The sequence below is a fragment of the Rattus norvegicus genome, chromosome 4 (genome assembly GCF_036323735.1).
Source record: "Rattus norvegicus strain BN/NHsdMcwi chromosome 4, GRCr8, whole genome shotgun sequence".
NCBI lineage: Eukaryota > Metazoa > Chordata > Mammalia > Rodentia > Muridae > Rattus > Rattus norvegicus.
The window spans coordinates 170,981,158-171,001,126 of record NC_086022.1 but is presented as its reverse complement, the minus strand read 5'-3'; the positions used below and the strand labels follow the sequence as shown (position 1 = coordinate 171,001,126).

The 19,969-nt window shown below is 45.5% G+C and overlaps 1 pseudogene; it reads right to left on the bottom strand.

Moving 5' to 3' along the window:
• Window positions 1-132: 132 nt before the first annotated feature.
• On the bottom strand, window positions 133-16,241 carry LOC134486893 (zinc finger protein 84-like; annotated as a pseudogene).
• Window positions 16,242-19,969: the final 3,728 nt, after the last annotated feature.

Below are 19,969 nucleotides of genomic sequence, written 5' to 3'. Positions count from 1 at the left end.
ACAAAATACATGTTTTATTGTCACACACCTTCAGAAGAGAAGAAAGCCCACTGGTATGCTTTGAACCAGAAGTGGTGGGGAATGTCTGTCTTTAGCCACAGGGAGACATTTTCCTAGTCTGTAGACCTGGGGTTATTGCCCAGAAAGGAAAGGCAAGCCTCTAACTTCAGTGTTGTCTGGGATGGGTGCAGCATGAGCAGACTGCAGTTGGCGTGTGTTGATTTTCTCAGGCACACAGGAAGGGAGACTCAGGTTGAAGCAGAGCAGGGACGTGTCTGAGACCTGGGTTACCTGCAGCTGGTGTGTCTTGGCACAGGGTAGCCTCTGTCTCCTTCCCTCATCCCTCCTGGGATGCGCTTTCTGGGGTTCTTTTGCTTGCTGCTTCACAGAGCGTCTGGGGTCAGTTTTGTCTGTTCCGACTTCTAACCTTAAAGAGAAAATAGAAAAGACTGACGGACACCCACACGTGCAGTTCCAGAGTCTCAGAAGGGAACATCGGGTCGGTGCTGCTGAGGCCAAGAGAATGGGAGGCAGGAAGAAGCTGGACACTCAGGGTCCCGCTCAGGCCCTGCTGACACAGACACACGGCTCTCACCCAAAAGGGCATGAGAGCTGGCTTACTCGGGAGCTGAATGTGAATGAGCTGGGAACAGGGGCTCAGGTTGACCCAAATACCATGTTCCAGCACAATAGTTTCATGAAGGGTTTTTTTTTTTTTTTAATAGTAACAGAACAAAGTCATAAATCAATGTGCTTCAGAGTGTATTAGTAGAAACACCAGGTAGGTATGTTAATTCCAATTGGGGAAAATTTGTCTCCAGGCCTCATATACTTCTGATGTTCTTACCCTTCATGTTGCTAGAAGGTTAGGAGTCTGTTTGGATGTTCCAAGAGGATTTAATGTGATGTCCCCAAGCTGCCAGGTTGAACACAGAGGAGAGCAATGAATGGCTGGCTATTAAGGACTAAAGAGAGCCCAAGATAATTTGGCTCCAGACAGGCCACTTTCCAGAATGTCTCCAAAATGACGACAGTTCTAGTCAGTCAACCAACCTTGGAGCATCCTTAACGCAGATGGAGCTTTGTTCTGTGAACTGCTATTTCAGGAATGGGCACAGGGACGGGGGCATCTCTTTGGTAGGAGACACGGGGTTTTAATTCAGACATTTTGTCGATCACCGTGTTACTGGAACCTATCACAGAGATGATGAATGAAATAGAATTGAATTAAATAAAGATAGGCAGTGGGAGGGGTACAGAACAAACACTGATGTGACTTTTTTTTTGTTTTGTTTTGTTCTAAGTTTCTGGCTTATATAGTCAAGTCTGGTCTAGAACCCAATCATCCGGTTCTTTTAAAAACCTTCTTCCCCGGGCCCAGAGAGATGGCTCAGTGGTTAAAACCACTTGCTGTTCTTGCAGAGGACCTGGTTCAGGTCCTAACACCACGTGATGCCTCCCAACCTCCTGGAACTCCAGTTCCAGGGAGATCCCAGTTATTCACATGCCCATCCCCCAATACATAATTAAAAATGAAGGGGGGAAAAAAGCTGGAGTTGGCCCATGTCTTTGATTCCAGCATCTGGGAGGCAGAGGCCAGCAGATTTCTGAGTTCAAGGACAGCCTGATCTACAAGGTGAGTTCCTGGGACAGTCAGGGCTTCAGTGAGAAACCCTGCCTTGAATTCCCCAAAAACTAACCTAAACCAACTGAAACGCATTTTCCCATAAGGCCTGCCTGTTTCTTAATGGTTGTTCTGTTACGGTGCACCCTGCAGGCTCATCCGCCACTACTATGGCTCCCCCTGAAGGCTCCTTAGCGCTGTTCTGTAGTTCTCAAATACCAGCAGCTGCCGCCATCTTGGTTCTCCTGATTGTTTAAAAAACTGAGGCAGGGGGGCTGGGGATTTAGCTCAGTGGTAGAGTGCTTACCTAGGAAGCACCAGGCCCTGGGTTCGGTCCCCAGCTCCGAAAAAAAAAGAACCAAAAAAAAAAAAAAAAAAAAAAAAAAAAAAAAAAAAAAAACTGAGGCAGGAACTCTTGTCTTTTTGTGTCTCTGTCTCTCCTCTCTCCTCTCTCTCTCTCTCTCGCCTCTCTCTCTCTCTCTCGCCTCTCTCTCTCTCTCTCGCCTCTCTCTCTCTCTCGCCTCTCTCTCTCTCTCGCCTCTCTCTCTCGCCTCTCGCCTCTCGCCTCTCGCTCTCTCGCCTCTCTCTCTCTCTCTCGCCTCTCTCTCTCTCTCTCGCCTCTCTCTCTCGCCTCTCGCCTCTCGCCTCTCGCCTCTCTCTCTCTCGCCTCTCTCTCTCTCGCCTCTCTCTCCCTCGCCTCTCTCTCCCTCGCCTCTCTCTCCCTCGCCTCTCTCTCCCTCGCCTCTCTCTCCCTCGCCTCTCTCTCCCTCGCCTCTCTCTCTCTCTCTCTCGCCTCTCTCTCTCTCTCTCTCGCCTCTCTCTCTCTCTCTCTCGCCTCTCTCTCTCTCTCTCTCGCCTCTCTCTCTCTCTCTCGCCTCTCTCTCTCTCTCTCGCCTCTCTCTCTCTCTCTCTCGCCTCTCTCTCTCTCTCTCTCGCCTCTCTCTCTCTCTCTCTCTCGCCTCTCTCTCTCTCTCTCTCTCGCCTCTCTCTCTCTCTCTCTCGCCTCTCTCTCTCTCGCCTCTCTCGCCTCTCTCTCTCTCGCCTCTCTCGCCTCTCTCTCTCTCTCTCTCTCTCGCCTCTCTCTCTCTCGCCTCTCTCTCTCTCTCTCGCCTCTCCCCCTCCCTCCCCCCTCTCTCTGTACACGTTTGCTGTTTGTGTGCCCCTGGAGGCCAGGAGAGGGTGTCAGATCCCCTGGAACTGGAGTTAAACATGGCTGCCATGTAGGTGCTGGGGATCGAACCCTGGTCCTTTGGAAAAACAGTGTCCTTAACCACTGAGCCAGGATCTCACTGAGCAGCCCAGGTTAGCCTAACTCTAGACCTTCTGCTTCAGACTGACTGCTGAGTTTATGGATGTATGGCAGATCATAGATATATGGGTTTTGAGGAGGGAGGTCCAAAGCCGGGTGTTGGAATTGTAGGCTAGGTGATTTTAGTTTATATGGTACTACAAGAAAGAACTGTGCACAGAAAAACAATCAGGCTGTTCAAAAGAAGAGCTGAAAATGAAGAGAGAATTCAGAGCCATATTGAAAAGTACTGTCACTCTGTCTTTGTTAGGGTTTTACTGCTGTGAAGAGACACCATGACCAAGGTAACTCTTATAAAGGCAAACATTTCATTGTTGCTGACTTACAGTTTCCGAGGTTCAGTCCATTATCATCATGGCAGGAAGCATGGCAGCCTTCAGGCAGACATGGTGCTGGGGAAGGAGCGGAGGGTTTTATATTTTGATCCACAGGCAGCAGAAGGAGACTGCCTATCTCACTGAGCATAGCTTGAGGACAGGAGACCTCAAAGCCCACCTGCACAGTGACACACTTTCACCAAGAGGGCCACGCCTACTCCAGCTAGGACACACCACCTCATAGTGCCGTTCCCTATGGCCAAGCTTCAGGACAAAGAACATATCAGTGATGTAGCTACTGGATAGTTAGTTAAAACCTCTGGATTAAGGAACCATGGCAATGCCTTGAGCGGAAACAGTTTCTAGAAAGGAAAACCAGTGTAGGCCCTATTGATGTCTAGAAAGGACCTATAATTAGGTAAACAAACAAACATTCCTTGGGAGACCTCTAGCAAGTATTTTTCAGGTTACCATCATCCAAGAAATCACTCAGAAATAAGGAATTGGAAGGTTCAGTACTATATCACCAGTGCTGCACACACACAAAGTGTGTGTGTGTGTGTGTGTGTGTGTGTGTGTGTGTGTGTGTGTGTGCGCGCGCGCGCGCGCGTGTGCGCCTGCTCTTAAGGTAATCTACAAGATGGACAAACGTATTCACATGAATTGTTCCCGGTACAGATCTGACTCCCTCCAAATGACAAACGACTAGAACCCCCAGTAAAGTGATAATTATGCAGCTTCACACTTAGGGTGCATTCCAGGAAATCCCGAGTCTGAGGGCAAGAGCCCATTGGTGACCAGACGCTGAACAAGACCATGGTCCACAGAACCTCCTCTTTGTCAAGTTCTCCTATTGCAAAGGATGTGCTGTTTGTGCTTCTGAGTAATTAGAGACATCTGGACTAGGAGCCACTGCAGGCAAGCTTGGTGGCTGTGGAAATCCAGAGTGGTAGAAAAACCTAGAACTATAGTGTCTGTCTTAGTTGGCTTTTCTATCGCTGCGATAAAATATTCAGATTGCAAAGCAGCTTAGGGGAAGAAAGGATTTCTTTGGCTTACACTTCCCATTCATAGTCTGTTGTTGAGGGGAGTCCGGGTGGGAACTCAGGACCTAGCGACAGGAACCAAAGCAGAGAGCACAGGAAGAGTGCTGCTTTCTGACTTGCTGTCCTGGCTCACTGGGGCCCGCTTTCTTGCACAGTCCAGGATCCCTTGCCTAGTGATGGCTCCATCCACAATGGGCTGGGCCCTCCCACATCAATCATCAATCAAGAAAATGCCCTCTCCACGCCCCCAGACTTGACCACAGAACAGTCTAGTGGAGGCCGTACCCCAGTTAAGAGTCCCCCTTCCAAATACATCTAGCTTTGTGTCAAGTTGAGAAAACCCAACCATCGCCGTGTCTGTGGCAAAGAGCAGAAGCAAGGAGAGCCAGGCAGGCAGAGAGAGTAAGTGAAGGGCACCTGCAGGCGAGGTTTCCGATACCGAGGCCACCTTATTTTTTTCTCTTTTTGTCTTTCCTCAAAAGGAACAAAACTAAGGATAAAATTCCATGCCATTGAATCAGGTCTAGTTGTGAGCTCGGGAGAGTTGGGAACTCTCCCCATTCTATCACCTGTGTTTTCCTCCTCCTTTCATACTCGAGGCCAGAAAACCTACATACTCCCAGGAATAAAGCAACACGAGCCAGTCTTTGCTGTACCCATGGCCAACTGACTGCTTGTGAGCTTGCTGTTTAGAAGCTGGTGGGGGATCATACAGTCTTGCAGAGTGATTTAGTGAGGCTGTAGCGTTTCACAGCTCCTGCCAATGTGAAATACAGTTCTTCTCTCCTCGGGGAGGTTATCTGTCCTTGTTTTTCCTTCTCCCAGGAATCAGTCTTAGCCCCGCCTATTGTTCTCAAAAACACCATTTGATGATGACAGAGACTGCCTACCTTGACTGGTCACAGTGTCTGGACACTAGAAAGCCACCCATGGAGGACAGGCACCCCATAGGGCCTCTCTGCTTTGTAAAATTTGTCCGTGAAAGGCCTGGATCTATTGCTCAGGGTAGAGTATTTGCACAGCATGCATTCCTGGTGGCCAGTGCCTGGGGAAGGCAGCAGAGTTAAAGGTAGTTCTGAGCCACCATGTGGGTACTGGGTACTGAACCACAGTCCATTGGAAGAGCAGTCAGTGCTTGCGCGCTCTCTCTCTCTCTCCCCCCCCCCCCCTCTCTCTCTCTCTTAATGTATTTATTTATTCTCTCATATATTACACCCTGACCACAGTCCCCATCCCTCTTCTCCTTCAGGGTAAACGCCCGCCCTCCTTCAATCCCTGACCCCACTCCTCCTCCATTTCCCTTGAGAGAAGGACAGGCTACCGGTGGATATCACTCAAACATGACAGCCAGTGCTCTTAACCAGGGATTCATCTCGCTGCTTCCTGTGTAGTGCTACAATGTTTCTTTCTTTTTTTTTCTTTTTTCTTTTTTCCGGAGCCGGGACCGAACCCAGGGCTCTACCACTGAGCTAAATCCCCAACCCCGGCTATAATGTTTCTTAATGATAAAGGAGCCAGTTGCAAGTTGGTAGGAAAATGTAGCTATTGCTTAGTATAGGTATCTCCTTATTGTATACAAGATAAAAGGCTATAGAATTTGTGGGAGAAATAGAAGAAACTATAAACACATCTGAGATTTAAATGCTGCTCATTTAGGGAAAGTAGACACCAAGGTCAACTCTATTGACCAATCAGACTTAACTGACTTCTGTAGACCCACAGACAACAGAGGACACAGCCTTTTCAAAATCTACGAAATGCTCACTAAAATGATCCATATTTTTTGGCTGTTAAAAATGTCAGTACATTTTGGAGATCTTGACCAGTATGCAGTGTGTTTTTAGATCACACTGACTTAAAAACAAAACAAAAACAAAAAATCAGTAACGGGAAAATAACTGGCAAGTCTCTAAAAATAAATTGGAATAAATTTAAAGACCAGGGAATTAAATCCCTAAAGAAACTTAAATATTTTGAATAAAAAAAATGAAGTGTCATTTCAAAATCCTGAGATATGTAGCTAAACCGGGAGGGAGGCGCGGAGGGCAGGCAGTGGCTTGCACATCAGCTCAAAGAGGCCTAATCATCCACTGTAAGTAACCCGAGGGGGGGAAGCAAATAAAAGCCAAAGCAACAGTAGAAATGAAATAATATACAAGTGTATAGAAATCAATGAAACAGAAAAGAGAAAACTTAGTACAGAAAACCAATAAAAGCAAAAGCCGTTTCTTTCAAATTTAATAAAATCAATAGCGCCTCCAGCCAGACTTAAAGCCAGGAAGACAATTGCAAAAATTTATAACTAGCAGCCATGAGAGGGGATATAACTGTAGATCCCAGAGACGCGAGGGGGAAACGTTAAACACGATTTCATGCTGATAAACTTAATAAGTTACAGGAAATGGACACTCAACACTGCCAGAGCTCGCTCCCGGACTTGATGGCCCAGTGGCCCTAAACCCATTGCTAACATTGTTGTTACAAATCTTCCTTCCTACCCTCTACCTTCTCTTCCTTTTTTCCTTCTCTCTCTCTCTCTCTCTCTCTCCCCCTCTCCTTCCTTCCTTCCTTTCCTTCCTCTCTTTTCTTTCCTTTTCTCCTTCTTTCCTTCCTTCCTTCCCTCCTTTTTTTCTTTTTCCTTTATGAGACAGGGTTTCTCTGTGTAGTCCTGGCTTTCCTGGAATTGGCTGTGTAGACCAGGCTGGTCTTGAACTCAAGAGATTCTCCTGCTTCTGCCTCCTGAGTGCGGGGATCAAAGTTGTGTGTCACTACATCCTTTTAAAATAAAAACCATTTTAAAGTGTGCTTGTGTGTAAACAAAGCAAACAAACCTGGACATTTTTGTGTTCTCCTCAGCTAAGTCATATATATTTTATTCTAAAATCCAAGGTTAGTTTGCAAATTGCAATTTTCATGGGAAAATAAAAGCAAATGGCTTTCTTGATGGTTGGAGACCTCCTCCTCCACCACATTTTTTTTTTTTTTGACAAAATCATTTATTTATAACAAGAATGTTTTAAAAATCTTAACAAGAGTTGCACAGAGTTTTCCTCAGTTTGGTCAAAAGAACTTAAAAAACACAGTCAAGATGGTTTGCAGGTGGAGGCTGGTCCTCTTCTCCACAGTTGGGAAGGAAGGCCAACCTTTGTATTTCATCTCCCACCAGGCTGTCAGGTGAGAAAGTGAAGCAAAAGGAATGCGATGTTGGAAAGGAAGGAAAACTGTCTTCTTCTTCTTCCTTTTTTTTTTGTTTGTTTGTATCTTTTTTTTTTTCAATTTTATTTATTTTTCTTGGATATTTAAAAATTTTTAAAGATTTATTTATTTAATGTGAGTATACTGTTGCTCTCTTAGGGTATACCAAAAGAGGGCATGAGATCCTGTTACAGATGGTTGTGAGCCACCATGTGGTTGCTGGGATTTGAACTCAGGACCTCTGGAAGAGCAGCCAGTGCTCTTAACCGCTGAGCCACTTCAGCCCCTTCTTGGATATTTTATGCATTTACATTTCAAATGTTATCCCCTTTGCCCCTTCTCCCATAGCCTTCCCCCTCCCCCTGCTTCTCTTTTTTTTTTTTTTCGGAGCTGGGGATCGAACCCAGGGCCTTGTGCTTGCTAGGCAAGCGCTCTACCACTGAGCTAAATCCCCATCCCCCCTCCCCCTGCTTCTATGAGGATGTTTCCACTCTTACCCACCCACTTACACCTCAACGCCCTGGCATTCCCCTACATTGAGGAAACAAGCCTTCACAGGAAAATGCATCTACTGCTACATATGCAGCTGGAGTCATGGGTCCCTCCATGTGTATTCATTGGTTGTTGGTTTAGTCCCTGGGTCTAGTTGGTTGATATTGTTGTTCTTCCTATAATGTTGCAAACCCCTTCAGCTCCTTCAGTCTTTTCTCTAACTCCTCCATTGGGGTTCCCGTGCTCAGTCTGATGGTGATCAGTAAGCATCCTCATCTGTATCAGTAGGGCTCTGGCAGAGCCTTTCGGGGGACACCCATATCAGACAAGTACTTCCTGGCATCAGCAATAGTGACTGGGTTTGGTGTCCGCAAATGGGATGGATCCCCAGGTGAAGCAGTCTCTGGATGGCCTTTCCTTCATTCTCTGCTCCAAACTTTGTCTCCATATCTCCTCCCATGAATATTTTTGTTCCCCCTTCTAAGAAGGACTGAAGCCTCCACATTTTGGTCTTCCTTCTTCTTGAGCTTCGTATGATCTTTGAAGTTTTTCTTAGCTATTCTGAGCTTTTGGGCTAATAATATCCACTTATCAGTGAGTGCATGCCATGTATGTTCTTTTGTAACTGGGTTACCTCACTCAGGATGATATTTTCTAGTTCCAACCATTTGCCTAAGAATTTCATGTAGTCATTATTTTTGATAGCTGAGTAATATTCCATTGTGTAGATGTACCACATTTTCTGTATCCATTCCTCTGTTGAAGGACATCTGGGTTATTTCCAGCTTCTGGCTATTATAAATAAGGCTCATATGGACATAGTGGAACATGTGTCCTTATTATATGTTGGGGCATCTTTTGGGTGTATGCTCAGGAGTGGTATAGCTGGGTCCTAGGGGTAGTACCTATGTCTAATTTTCTGAGAAACCAACAGACTGATTTCCAGAGTGGTTGTATCAGCTTGCAAATCCACCAACAATGGAGGAGTGTTCTTCTTTCTCCACATCCTCGCCAGCATCTACTGTCACCCGTGTTTTTGGTCTTAGCCATTCTGACTGTCGTGAGGTGGAATCTCAAGGTTGTTTTGATTTGCATTTCTCTGAGTAAGGATGTTGAACATTTCTTTAGGTGTTTCTTAGCCGTTTGATATTCCTCAGCTGAGAATTCTTTTTAGCTCTAGCCCATTTTTAATAGGATTATTTGATTCTCTGGAGTCTAACTTTTTGAGTTCTTTGTATATATTAGATATTAGCCCTCTGTCAGATGTAGGATTGGTAAAGACCTTTTCTCAATCTGTTGGTTGCCATTTTGTCCTGTTGACAGTGTCCTTTGCCTTACAGAAGCTTTGCAATTTTATGAGATCCCATTTGTCGATTCTTGATCTAAGAGCATAAACCATTGGTGATCGGTTCAGGAAATTTTCCCCTGTGCCTATGTGTTTGAGACTTTCCCCCCATTTTCTCTTCTATTAGTTTCAGTGTATCTGGTTTTATGTGGGGGTCTTTGATCCACTTGGACTTGAGCTTTGTACAAGGAGATAAGAATGGGTCAATTTACATTCTTTTACATGCTGACCGCCAGTTGAATCAGTACCATTTGTTGAAGATGCTGTTTTCCATTGGATAGTTTTAGCTCCTTTGTCAAAGATTAAGTGACCATAGGTGTTGTGGGTTTATTTCTGGGTTTTCAATTTTATTCCATTGATTTTTACCTGCCTATCTCTGTACCAATACCATAAAGTTTTTATCACTATTGCTCTGTAATACAGCTTGAGGTCAGGGATGGTGATTCCCCCACAAGTTTTTATTGTTAAGAATAGTTTTCACTATCCTGGGTATTTTGCTTTTCCAAATGAATTTGCAAATTGCTCTTCTAATTCTATGAAGAATTGAGTTGGAATTTTGATGGGATTGCATTGAATCTGTAGATTGCTTTTGGTAAGATGGCCATTTTTACTATATTAATCCTGCCAATCCATGAACATGGGAGATCTTTCCATCATTTGATATCTTATTCGATTTCTTTCTTCAGCAACTTGAAGCTCTTATCATACAGATCTTTCTCTTGCTTGGTTAGAGTCACACCAAGGTATTTTATATCATTTATGGCTACTGTGAAGGGTGTCATTTCCCTAATTTCTTTCTCAGCCTGTTTATCTTTTGAGTAGAGGAAGGCTACTGATTTGTTTGTGTTAATTTTATACCCAACCACTTTGCTGAAGTTGTTTATCAGCTGTAGGAGTTCTCTAGTGGAATTTTTGGGCCATTTAAGTATACTATCATATCATCTGCAAATAGTGATATTTTGATTTCTTCCTTTCCAATTTATATCTCTTTGACCCATTTTTTGTTGTCTAATTGCTCTATCGAGGGCTTCAAGTACTATATTGAATAGTAAGGGAGAGAGCGTGTGCAGTCTTGTGTAGTCCCTGATTTTAGTGGGACTGCTTCAAGTTTCTCTCCATATAGTTTGATGTTGGCTACTGGTTTGCTGTATATTGCTTTTACTATGTTCAGGTATGGGCGTTGAATTCCTAAACTTTCCAAGACTTTTACCATGAAGGGGTGTTGAATTTTGTCAAATGCTTTCTCAGCATCTAATGAGATGATCATGTGTTTTTTTTTTCTTTCAGTTTGTTTATATAGTAAATTATGTTGATGGATTTCTGTATATTGAACCATCCCTGCATCCCTGGGATGAAGCCTACTTGATTATTTTGATGCATTCTTGGATTCATTTTGTGAGAATTTTATTGAGTATTTTCGCATCGATATTCATGAGGGAGATTGGTCTGAAGTTCTCTTCCTTTGTAGGGTCTTTGTGTAGTTTAGGTATAAGTGTAATTGTGGCTTCAAAGAATGAATTAGGTAGTGTTCCTTCTGTCTCTATTTTGTGGAATAGTTTGGACAGTGTTGGTATTAGGTCTTCTTTGAAGGTCTAATAGAATTCTCCACTAAACCCATCTGGCCCTGGACTTTTTTGGTTGGGAGACTTTTAATGACTGCTTCTATTTCTTTAAGGGGTCATGGGACTGTTTAGATGGTTTACCTGATCCTGATTTAACTTTGATGCCTGGTATCTGTTTAGAAAATTGTCTATTTCACCCAGAGTTTCCAGTTTTGTTGAGTATAGGCTTTTGTAGCAGAATCTGATGATTTTTTTTTTTTTAATTTCCTCAGTTTCTGTTATGTCTCCCTTTTCATTTCTGATTGTGTTAATTCGGATAGTGTCTCTCTGCCCTCTGGTTAGTCTGGCTAAGGGTTTATCTATCTTGCTGATTTTCTCAAAGTGCCAGATCCTGGTTTTGTTGATACTTTGTATAGTTCTTTTTGTTTCTATTTGGTTGATTTCAGCTCTGAGTTTGATTATTTCCTGTTGTCTATTCCTCTTGAGTGAATTTGCTTTTTGTTCTAGAGCTTTTAGGTGTGCTGTCAAGCTGTTAGTGAATGCTCTCTCCAGTTTCTTTTTGGAAGCACTCAGAGCTATGAATTTTCCTCTTAGCACTGCTTTCATTGTGTCCCACAAGTTTCTGAATGTTGTGCCTTCATTTTCATTAAATTTTAAAAAGTCTTTAATTTAAAATTAATCATTGAGTATAGAGCATTGCTCAGCTTCCAGGAGTATATGGGCTTTCTGTTTTTGTTGTTATTGAATACCAGCCTTAGACAATGGTGATCTGATAGGATGCATGGGATTATTTTAATCTCCTTGTATCTTTTGAGGCCTGTTTTGTGATCAATTATATGGTCAATTTTGGAGAAGGTACCATGAGGTTCTGAGAAGGTATATTCTTTTGTTTTAGGATGAAATGTTCTATAGATGTCTGTTAAATCCATTTGGTTCACAACTTGTTAGTTTCACTGTGTCTCTGTTTAGTTTCTGTTTCCATGATCTGTCCATGGAGAGTACGGCGTTGAAGTCTCGTACTGTTATTGTGTGTGGTGCAATGTATGTTTCTTTTATGAATGTGGGTGCTCTTACATTTGGAGCACAGATGTTTAGAATTGAGAGTTCATCTTGTAGATTTTTCCTTTGAATATGAAATATGCTTCCTTGTGTTTTTGATAACTTTTGGTTGAAAGTTGATTTTATTTGATATTAGAATGGATACTCCAGCTTGTTTTTTGAGACCATTTGCTTGGATTTTTTTCCCCACTGTTTTACTGAGGTAGTGTCTGTCTTTGTCACTGAGGTGTGTTTCCTGTATGCAGTAAAATGCTGGGTCCTGTTTATGTATCCTGTCTGTTAGTCTGTCCCCGCCAGTGGGGACCCAGTTATTCAGGGTCCCGAAGAGGCTTTCTACCTGTGGGCCAAAATGGGGGTGAAGAGAAGAAGGAGACCAAGCAAAAGTTCTGTTGTCAAGGTCTCGTTTATTGGGATGAACGTTACAGCTTTTAAGGCTTTCAGGTAGGGGGAGTGACCTTTGTGAAATATGAAGGAGGGGGAGATGAGGGTATAGGCAGTGATAGCTGGAGGCAAAGAAGTCAGGCGATGAGGTCAGGTGGTGGAGACACTGGGTGTTGACTGAGGAGATAACTGGTATCTGCTCGAGCTGAGGCATCCCTTGAATGTTATACTCCTGTGCCGTAAATTCATGGGAGAGGCTTTATCCAACAATCTTAAGATTTATGGCAGTCATCTTCGGGGTGAGTCTCTGTGGCCAAACAGCCCAGAGTCACTTTGAACCACGCAGTCAAAAAGCGGCTAGGCCCAAATCCAATAAGGCTCCGTGCATTAGTCTATATCTTTTTATTGGGGAATTGAGTCCATTGATATTAAGAGCTATTAAGGAGTGGTGATTGTTGCTTCCTGTTATTTTTATTGTTAGAAGTGAGTTATGTTTGTGTGACTATCTTCTTTTGGGTTTATTGCAGGAAGAATATTTTCTTGCTTTTTCTAGGGTGTAGTTTCCCTCCTTGTGTTGGAGTTTTCCATCTATTATCCTTTGTAGGGCTGGATTTTTTTTTTTTTTTTTTTGGTTCTTTTTTTCGGAGCTGAGGACCGAACCCAGGGCCTTGCGCTTCCTAGGTAAGCGCTCTACCACTGAGCTAAATCCTCAGCCCTGTAGGGTTGGATTTATGGAAAGATATTGTGTAAATTTGGTTTTGTCATAGAATATCTTGGTTTCTCCATCCATGGTAATTGAGAGTTTTGCTGGATATAGTAGCCTGGGCTGGCATTTGTGTTGTCTTAGGGTCTGTATGACATCTGTCCAAGATCTTCTGGCTTTCACAGTCTCTGTTGAGAAGTCTGGTGTAATTCTGATAAGTCTGCCTTCATATGTTACTTGACATTTTCACCTTACTGCTTTTAATATTCTTTCTTTGTTATGTGTATTTGGTGTTTGACTATTATGTGACAGGAGGAATTTTTCTGGTCCAATCTGTTTGGAGTTCTGTAGGCTTATTGTGTGTTCATGGGACATCTCTTTAGGTTAGGGAAGTTTTCTATAATTTTGTTGGAGATATATACTGGCCCTTTAAGTTTGGAATCTTTGTTCTCTTCTATATCTATTATCCTTAGGTTTGGTTTTCTCAATTGTGTCCTGGATTTCCTGGATGTTTTGGGTTAGGAGCTTTTTGCTTTGTTGCATTTTCTTTGACAGTTGTGTCAATGTTTTCTATGGTATCTTCTGCCCCTGAGATTATCTCTTCAATCTCTTGTATTCTGTTGGTGATGATTGTATCTATGACTCCTCATCTCTTCCCCAGGTTTTCTATCTCCAGGGTTGTCTCCCTTTGTGATTTCTTTATTGTTTCTATTTCCATTTTTAGATCCTGGATGGTTTTGTTCAATTCCTTCACCTGTTTGGTTGTGTTTTCCCATTATTCTTTAAGGAATTTCTGTGTTTCCTCTTTAAGGGCTTCTACTTGTTTACTTGTTTTGTCTAGTATTTCTTTAAGGGAATTATTTATGCCATTCTTAAAGTCCTCTATCATCTTCATGAGATGTGATTTTTAAATCCACATCTTGCTTTTCCAATGTGTTGGGATATCCAGTATTTGCTGTGGTGGGAGAACTGGATTCTGATGATGCCAAGTAGTCTTGGTTTCTGTTGCTTAGGTTCTTGTGCTTGCCTCTGACCATCTGGTTATCTCTGATGTTAGTTGGTCTTGCTGTCTCTGACTGGAGCTTGTCCCGCCAGTGAGCCTGTGGGCTTAGGGAGAGTGCTTCTGGCAGACGAGCTCTCTCAGGGCAGGTTTTAGGTCCTAGAGCTGTGGGACAGCCCAGCTCTGGGCGCAGATTGGAAAACTGTTTTCTTGGCAGGCAACATGACTATCTCTGCGAAAATTACTCTGAAGTCTTTAAAACAGCTGAGACAGAAGCGAGGCTAACGAAATCTCAGAAAAGAAGGCCAATGCACACCGCCAGAATGGAAGCATACTGCGAAGGCGCCATTTTTTTATGGTTCCTTTATGTGTGGGTGTCTTCTTGAATGCATTTCTGTGTATGCAGAGTCTCTGAGGATCAGAGGGGAGGGCATTGGGGAGCAAACCTGGGTCCTCTGGTGCGGCAGCCAGTTCTTTCAATTACTGAGTCATCTTTCTGGCCCTTAAAAACACCAGTTCTGGGGCTGGGGATTTAGCTCAGTGGTAGAGCGCTTACCTAGGAAGCGCAAGGCCCTGGGTTCGGTCCCCAGCTCCGAAAAAAAGAACCAAAAAAAAAAAAAAAAAAAAACAAAACCCAAAAAAAACCAAAAAACAAAAAACACCAGCCCCCCCCCCCGCCCCCGTCTCCCTCCCTCAGTCTAGTTAAGAGGAAGGGACTGGGGAGATGGCTCAGCAGTAAAGACTACACACTACTCTTGCAGAAGACCTGAACTTGATTTGGATGAACCATGTTGGATGGCTCAAAACAGCCTTTAATTCCTTCTCTATTTCAATTTCCTGGCAGAACTTCCTTGGAGACTTGCAAAGAGCGGCAATGGCTAGTTCAAGGACCATGCATATGGCCTCGGCTTGAATGTACCTGCTGTAGTTCTTCCCAATGGCTGAGAACAGGGGTCCACAGGAACATCTACACTTATTGCCCGTGAGTTCTCTGACATATCGTGAAAAAGCCCAGTGGCAGAAGCCCTTCCCACAGTGCTCATGCGCACAGAACCTCTTTGTCAAGTGCAGCCTCTGGTGGATGCTGAAGCCCTTTGGCCACCTGAAGACCTTTCTGCACTCACCACACGTGTCGGGCTTCTCTCCTCTGCTACTCTGCTGGGGGCGCTTGCCGTTCTCTTTGGTACGAAAGGCCTCGCCACCGTTTTCCACAGTATAAAGGCTTCTCATCGATATGAACAAGCTTGTGCCACAGGAGGTTGGCTTTCTGTTTGAAGGCCTTCCCACAGTTGCTGCACACCTAGGGCCGGTGATGAGTGGATTTTATGATGCTGTGCAGGGTGGCCCTTTAAGCTGAAGGCCTGTCCACATGCCTCGAGGCAGAAGGGCTTTTCACTTGTGTGATTTCTGTGGTGGCACAGAAGGTTTGAAACTCCGTGGAAAAGTCTGGCCACACTCGGAGCACTCAAAGGCCACAGATAAACGGATGCCCCTTTGTACCACGCTTACACTGCCTGGTTGCTTCCTGCGGGATTCTCCACACATCTGGTTCTGGGAAGCTTCGTGTTCATCCATTTTCCTCCCAGAGGTAGCTCTGGGGAAGCGCACTTTACCGGATATTTTACACTTTACAGGGCATTTTCCCTCAAGGCAGCCCCTTTCTTGGGTCCTGTCCGTGAATGGGTCCTCTCAGGAGCTGAAGCCACCGTATGATTTATAGACTTTCTGCCTCCTAGGCGGAAACCTTTGTGTCCTTCCAAAAACTCAGATCTGTCCCTGTCTTCAGCCCAAGGTTTATCCCACTGTTCCAGATAAGAAATAAGGCCTGGTCTCTGGCCACAGCACATTCAAGTTCCTGAAGTTCTCCAGAATCACAGGCCAGTAGAGAGTCCTCTGACTAGGACTGAGACACTCCCATTCTTCCCTGCAGAAGTACTTGGCCAGACCTCTGAAGATCACGGCACCTGACACGCAGATGGTTCCAAGACTGCCTGCCCTGTTGGAAACATCGCTCTTGTCTAGCCTCAGGCAGCCCAGAGCAGCATACCCTTCCAGCTCCTTTATTGTTTTAATGAGAAAAATCATGTTTTTAGCTTTTGAATATAGGATCTACATAGCCAAGGCTGGTCCTGAACTTCCAAAAATTGGATATTTTTATTTACATTTCAAATGTTTTCCCCTTTCCCAGTTTCTCATCCATAACCCCCTTATCCCATCCCCTACTCCTTCTATGAGGATGTTCCCCCACCCATCCTTCCCACTTTCCCCGCCCTGACATTCCCCTACACTGGGGGCAGGGTGGAACCTTGGTAGGACCAAGGACTTCTCCTCCCATTGGTGCCCAACAAGGTCATCCTCTGCTACATATGCAGCTGGAGCCATGGGTCTGTCCATGTGTACTCTTTGGATGGTGGTTTAGTCCCTGGGAGCTCTGGTTGGCTGGTATTGTTGTTCTGTGGGGTTATATGTCCCTTCAGCTCTTTCAATCCTTTAATTCCTCCAATGAGGACCCTGTTCTCAGTTCAATGGTTGGCTCCAAGTGTCTGCCTCTGTATTTGTCATGTTCTGGCAGAACCTCTCAGGAGACAGCTATATCAGGCTCCTGTCAGCATGCACTTCTTGGCATCAACAATATTGACTGGGTTTGGTGGCTGTACATATATGGGCTGGATCCCCAGGTGGGACAGTCTCTGGACGGCCTTTCCTTCAGTCTCTGCTCCAGACTTTGTCTTCATATCCTATGAATATTTTTGTTCTCCCTCTAAGAAGGACTGAAGCATCCACACTTTGCTCTTTTTCTTGAGCTTCATGTGGTTTGTGGATTGTATCTTGGGTAATCCGAGCTTTTGGGCCACCTATCAATGAGTGCACACCGTGTGAGGGTTTTTTTGTGATTGGCTTGCCTCTAGTTCCATCCATTTGCCTATGAATTTCATGAAGTCATTGTTTTTGATAGCTGAGTAGTACTCCATTGTGTAGATGTACCACATTTTCTGTATCTATTCCTCTGTTGAGGGATATCTGGGTTCTTTCCAGCTTCTGTCTGCCTCCTAAGTGCTGGGATTTCAAGTCCTCTGACCTCCTATTGGGCTCTTCTGGTATTTCCAAACACCACAGGGTGGAGTGATCCCCTTAGCCGTCCATCTCTCTTTAGCTACTTCCCTTCTCCCTGACAACCCCAGCTCCCATTGCTGCTTTCATTTCATTTCTTTCTTGTATGTGTATGTACAGGTGTACACACACGTGTGTGTGGAGGCCACAGGTCGACTTCCTGTGTCATTCCTCAGGCACTACATGTTGGCACTTAGTTTTGGCTCCTCCCTACAGTTACCTGGCCATCAGCCAGGTGTGCCTGACTCACTTATAAGAGGGGCTGCTTGCCCCCTCCTCACTCTTCTCCTGCTCTCTCGCTCCTGCTCCTTTCTCCCTCTCTTCCCATTTCCCTCCCCCTCTCTCTCCAGTCGCTCTCGACCGGCCTCTACCCCTCTTCTCTCTTTGTCTCTCTCTCTGACCTGCTGATTTGCTTAGGCTGGCTGTCCAGTGAGCCCCTCAGCACTGGGATAACAGAACAGCAAGCTTTTCACACGGATTCTGAAGACCAAGTCCAGGCCCTCGGCAAGCTGTGTAAGGACTAATCCCTCTCCTCAGCCCGAGCTGCTCTTATGAAATCTGACCATGTCAGGCTAAAACCATCCCACCCACTTCCTGAGGAGTGAGTTGTAGTACCCCTTCCCCTTGTTAGGGTTTAAATCTCCGTCTGTGCCTGGAGAGAGAACACCAAGCCAACATGTTTCCACGTGGGGAAATTTATTGAGAGAGGAAGAGGAGAGAGGAAAGGCCGGTTATGGGCACATGGGGGGGGGGGGATGGGGAAGGGGGCAAGAGCAGTGAAGAAAGAGTAAGAGGGGGTAAGAGGAGGAGGAGGAGGGGTCAAGCAGCCCCTTTAAAAGTGTCAGGCACAGCTGGCTGTTGCCAGGCAACTGTGGGGCGGAGCATACCTGGCTGTTCCCAGGTAGTTGTGGGGGCGGAGCTTAGACAGAATGCCAACGTCCCTCTGTTTTGGTTTAATTAAAAAGAAACATTAGAGGCTATGGTGGAGCAGGAATAGGGTCGTCATGATCTCTGACTACTTCCTGCTTGTTTGGGGGCGACATGTCTCGAGGGAACCTTGAAAAGTGGGTATGGGATGTTTGTCCAGTCTTAGAGTTTGCTGTTTCCTTGCTGTCCAGGGTCTGTGGAACCATCTGAGGACAGGTCAGAAGGAACAGGTCCAATAGAAGCGTCTGTGTCTGTGAGAGGAGATTGGAACATTTGGAGGTCACTTCTCTGGAGCTGTCCTGGGTGTAGTAAGCGCCTGGACTTGACAAGAATGCTGGAGCACACATATATTTATTATAGGCAGAGAATAAGATTAAGTGTATTTGGGAGCAAAGAAAACTTTTTCTTAGATGTAAATTTGAAACCCAGAGGAATCCCACCCTTTGGAATAGGTGGGAACTTTAGGCAGGGGTACTTATCTCGGTGGATTCTTTGGTCCATGAGAGGTAGGTCTGAGTGGGTTTCCTGTAGCTTCTAAGTTTACAGAAGAGATAACAACCTGGGTCAACAACATGAACATCTTTTAAGATCTGCAGAGCAAGGGAGAGGCTGGAGCACGTGGGCGCAGGCGCATGCAGCTGGGACACTGGTGTGCACAAAGAAAGCTCTCTTGTATGAGGGTCTTAGGGGTTGCACATGCGTGGGAAAGCAGGCCTCTCAGGCAGGGTTCCTGCAGAATGGGGTCAGACCTGCTTTTCATGGGCACAAGGGGGGGGGGGAGGCCTGGGGATGGGGCTGGACAGAGATACTGTTTTCTGCTTAGTGTAAATTAGACCAAAACATCCCAGGAAATGGGGACAGGCAGCGAAGACCTATAAACCAGTGGATGAGAATAGGGATTAATTGCCCTGACCAGTGCTGAGACCAGATTTAGAGCCGGTGCTCCTGGGCCAGAGAGCAGTCTATCTTGGCCCAGCCTGGCATCAACACCGTCTCAAAAAGAAAGAAAGTCTCACCCAAGGGAAAGGGTCCTAGAATGAGGCTCAGTGAAAGGATTCATCCCCAGAGGCAGCACAGGTAGCTCCGAGCTCACCTGAAACCATGTGTACACCATGGAAAGTCAAGCTCTGAGGTAAAGAAAGCACACCGAGGTTGAGTAGGTACATGCTTGAAGAAGGCGCTCTCTTTGGCAGGCAGCTGTTAGCAGGGCTTCATGCCGATGGAGAGGCCCACTGGAGTTGTGGAAGTCTTGAGTCCTACAGCAGCCAGCAGATGGTGGTGGCGGTGATCCGATAGCCTAGGTGGTGTGGCAGAGGCAGCAGCTGGGATCAAATTGTGCTTGTCGGTGAATGCACCCGCGACGGTGATCTCCAGTCCTCCTCACCACAGCCAGCACGAGTGTGCAGCCCATGGCCAGCGACTATGACTGCGCCCCAGGCCCAGGGCGAACTGAAAGTGAGATGGGACAGGAGTGCAAGGCTCCTCCATCCCTACCCACCTCAGCTTTGTGGGAGTGAGAGGCCCATAGCAAGCGACTGAGACCCTGCCCGCAGGAGCAGACGATGCCGGTAGCCACTACTGTGGCTTTTGGTTTGGAACACAACAGCGTAGCAGCGGGCCAGGTGGTCACAGGGAGATCATAAACCACTTCCGTGCCTCCAATGTTAGGGTTTAAATCTCAGCCTGTGCCTGGACAGGAAACACCAAGCCAACATGTTCCTACGTGAAGATATTTAAAGAGAGAGGGAGAGGAGAGGATCGGAAAGGCCAGCCATGGGCACATGGAGTCGGGGGTGGGGGGATGGGGAAGGGTGCAAGAGCAGCGAAGAACAAAGAGTAAGAGGGGAGTAGTAGTGGGGGGGTGTCAAGCAGCCCCTTTTATAGTGTCAAGCACAGCT